The sequence below is a fragment of the Callospermophilus lateralis genome, chromosome 4, assembly GCF_048772815.1.
Source record: "Callospermophilus lateralis isolate mCalLat2 chromosome 4, mCalLat2.hap1, whole genome shotgun sequence".
NCBI lineage: Eukaryota > Metazoa > Chordata > Mammalia > Rodentia > Sciuridae > Callospermophilus > Callospermophilus lateralis.
The window spans coordinates 119,303,702-119,308,133 of NC_135308.1; the positions used below are offsets into that span (position 1 = coordinate 119,303,702).

A 4,432-nucleotide genomic window follows, 5' to 3' on the forward strand; every position below is an offset into this window, starting at 1 on the left:
ACAAAACTTTGAAATAGATCATTCTTTTCATTATTCCTTAGTGGCTCAATTACCAGGAAAGCAAAATAATACCCCAGGAAAAAAAGAAAATGGAATGGAAGTCTGCTCAAAGGACACATTTACACCCTTAAGGATTTCTACCATTTTTTTTTTTGTATGAAACAAGCCACAGTGAATGAATCAGAAACTTTATTTCAGGAAAGCAAGGTGAAAAGAAAGTAAAAGTGCCCTTCCTATCAAGTGGTCAATTATCAACAGTCATATTATACACAGTATTGATAGATAATATTTGTTTTCTATATTATATATTGTGGTATAATTTAATAACATATTATTAATATTCATTATAAAATTTAAAATCTAATAAAAAATTAAACACATAAATATTTAGCTCTGATACACAGTTATTTATTTGGTTTGTTTTTTAATCTCAAGCAAACTTTGAATTTTAAAACCTGATTTTCTCACTCTTTGATTTACTCAGGCAGTTACAGGAAACCCTGCTTTTCCTACACAGTTTGGTTGCATGTCTCTGCTCTGCTTAATTGATAAACACTTAAATGGATTTAAAACTGCATGTAGAACATCTCCATCATGCTTGTTGAGTGGAGCTAGATTTATGGAGTCAAACACACATTTTGGTGTTTTGTCTCATCTCTTTAGTGCTAATTTAGGCTTTTCTCCTAAACCATTTTTTTCCCTAGAGTTTTTATCTGTGTCACATTATAGAGTACCACAAATAAGAAGAAGGCTATGATTTAATATAAATTTAAATTTGGCAAATTATTTCATTATAAGTTTGTTCTAAGTCGGAATGTACATTGAAGGGATGATTGGAATAACTTGGCAAGATAAATATTTTTGGACTAATCTGACCACTTATTATGTATGTAGGTGGTACATTTATGCATGTGTAGATGAACACACACACCCCTAAATTAAATATTTCTGTACAAAAAGATACATGTGTTAGGATTAACACAAAAATATTTTTATTAAGATGCATCTACATTCAAAGGAGAAATGTAGAAAAACCAATCCATTTACTAAACACACATGAATTTACAAAGTAATTGAAAATGAAATAAATAAAGATTTTTATGGGAATGTTATATTGCTGTTTCATTGACATTTAAGAAGCACTAAAAAACTATGGAAATAAGCATCATATTTTAAGTTGTGGAGAAGCTAAAGAGTCATCAAGCATTCCTGAACCATTTAAATTAAGAACAAACGGTATTATAATAGAGAAAGATGGCAGATAATTTTCTTCTTCATAAGAAGAGTTTTCAGAAAGCAATCAGGGCAGTATCTGTACTCCTGAGCTTGGGTTTTCTGCTTTACCCTCAGTGGAAATCTGGCTTCTTAGGAAATATGCTACCTGGCCACTTAGTTACAATGCTTGCTGCTTAGTGGCCTTTATAGATGCATTCAGTCAGAGGTTTGTCAGAGACCCGCAAAGACAAAACTTACACTAGATGCATCTCCAGCTCTATTGGTGTCAATAATTTCTTTCCAGTCTTGATTCAAGATAGCAAATGCAGCAACTTCACTTTCTGTCTCCATTAACAATACTATCATGTCTCCCTTGGATAAAGATCATGATTCACTGACTCTCTGAGGTCATATTTCACAGGGTTTGTATCTTTCTAGCTCTCGTTAATGTCTTTGGTCCCAAAGCCTTGCCCTCTAGCCAAAGTAGCACCTTGTGTTTCATTTCCAAACAGTATGTCAACATAAAGCATGATTTTCATCAATGATTCCTCATAGAACTGGCTAATAAAGGATGCAAACGGATTCAATGTGAAAATCCTGCTGTTTTCAGAAGCTTGGTCAGTTTTCATATTGAATGAAAAAAAAAAAAAACACCTCTTGGTTTTGTTCTATCAACATCCAGTTATTTTCCAGATCTAGATGTTTTTCCTTTTAATAACAAATGGCAGCAAGATGATTAACCGACCTCTTGCCTTCAGTGATGCATGCAGCACAACTTCCTGTAGGCTTCTCATTCTGCTCATGGCAATGAGTATCCATATGGGCTCCAGCAGCTTTTCTCTTCAGGATTCCCCAGATATATCTATCCCAATGCATCCAAAAACCATTGCTACTGTGCGTGGCTGCTCAGTCACCCACTGAGCCACTTTAGTTGAATTTTAGATAGAGCCACTGTCATGATATTCAGCTTTGAATTTTTAGTATGTTAATCAAACACTTTCTTGTGCTGCCTTCAGCCAGTATTTGGTCATTTGGTTTCAGAAACTACCTATCAAGAAAATCTTTAGGGCTGGGGTTGTAGCTCAGTGGTAGAGTGCTTTCCTCTTATGCATGAGGTCCTAGGTTCAATCCTCAGCACCGTATAAAAATAAATAAATAAAAATAAAAATATAAAAAACAAAATCTTTAGCAGAGATGTCAAATGATCAGAAGGGAATACTTTGATTTAGTTCTTAAGGTGCCTCTACCTTCAGTTTTGGGGTGTCAGCTCCTCCCTCAAATCTTTAGAATTAAGTATAATTTTTAGAAATCCATTCTTTTGGTGGTAGAGAATCATACAAAGATACTGCCTTTTGTGAAAAGTAGCAATTATCATTACTAAAATAGCTTTCAAAGTTTTGATAGTGGTATTCTCACAGATTGAGGATTTGATGTTCACTTATATAAAATGTTTGCAATTTTAAAGATTTCCTTGGGTAGTTTCTCAGCCTCCATCTTTCCTGACTAAAGGGGCTTGGTTTTTTATTCTGTCATCCCTTGGCTCATTGACCTTCCCTGGAGCAGTAGACATTTGTCTATTTTTGGCTGATCAAACTGCATTCACTTCCAATTGTTAAATGGAGGTCCATCGCCTGCCCCTTCCACGTCTGGGATCCTGGTGTAGCCCTGGCTGAGGATGTTGTCTGGTTCATGCTTGGCCACACAGAGCCTCACACTCTCCAAAGATTCCATGAACTATTGCCATAACTTCTGGAAGAGATTGGTACGTTTAGGGGGTTATATCTAAACACGAGGGGATGCCCATTCTGAGGCTGTTGCAGGCATCTTTTTCTCAGGGGACACCTTTCTGCAAAATGGAACAACTGAGTTAAAAAGTAGCTTTTCACAACTCTAGGAGAAAGTGGAGTCTGGAACCCTAAAAATATCATTTATGTCCTATAATAATCAGTTCTCAATCAGAGAAGATGGGTGCAAATTATTTGTAGAATGTCTGAAGCTCCAAGGATGAAATACATGATGGGAAAACTCAAGAGCATTCCAGGGCTGTGGAGCCAAGTTCCATCACTGGTCCCATACATGAATTATAGTCTCGGGGAACGAAGTTTTCATGGGGCTAAGGGATACACTATTAATTATATAATTAATTAAGCTAATTTTAACACTTTTGTTTAACCAAATCAATAAATGGTTATTGATATTGTGTTCCAAAGATGAACCTCGTTCAAGTAGAATATAATGGAGTTTTCACGGACTGAAAGACACACTAGTGAATTACAGCAAAATATTCCAATTTCTGCAGCTGATATGGACTCAGGCTTGGTTAGGATATCCCATGATTTTATTTCCTGTAGAGCTGTAACAGAGTGGTATAGTAGAGAAAGAATGAATCCTAGCCCAGCCCCCACCTACCCACAGGCAACTGCTGGGCAGTATCTTCATCTTCAAAACAAAAGGGAAATAAATGTCTTTTGAAACTCTCTATTTTTTTTGTTTTTGTTTAACTTTATAAACAATTTTAAAATCTTTTATACTTTGCTAAAAATCCTCCACATTTTAATTATCAATTTTTTAAATAAATGATTCTTAAAATGGAAGGGAGAACATATCGTAATCAAAAAAATGTAGATATTTTTCAAATTCTTATTCCTGCTTCTTCAAACTTCCATAGGATGCATCAAATTTGTAGGGAAGAGAAAGATTTATATTTTGAGAAAGCCCCCAATAACCTTTAATATTCACATTTCTACCTCTATTATAATTTTAAATACTATCCTCGATCAATAATTTCTCCCAGTTCAAAAGTTGAGGTTCATTTGAATCTCACATTGAATTAATAAATACATTGTTAGGGTATAAGAATGAGATAGCCAAAGTATTCAGAGGCAGAAGGTTAAGTAGTGTTTCATTGAGTACTTTTTTTTTTTTTGATATCTAAGTTGTTTGGCATTTTCCTCTAGAGAAAAGTACCAACAAAATTAATTAATAGTTGTTATTAATGATGATGATGATGATAATAGGCATTTACTGATAATAACTGATGAGTATATAATTAATAACTAATGATGATAACAGACATATGCCAAGCAACATATGTTGCACTAAATTCACTACATGGATAGTCTCATTGAATACTCTCAAAAAAGGTTGAGGCAGATGCTAAAGTGTCCAGATTATACAAATGAAGAATCTTAGACATAGATTTAAAAACTTGCCTAGG

General features: G+C 34.4%; 1 pseudogene; it reads right to left on the reverse strand.

Moving 5' to 3' along the window:
* Positions 1 to 1,469: 1,469 nt before the first annotated feature.
* Positions 1,470 to 2,946, reverse strand: LOC143398521 (adenosine kinase-like; annotated as a pseudogene).
* Between the last annotated feature and the right edge of the window lie 1,486 nt (positions 2,947 to 4,432).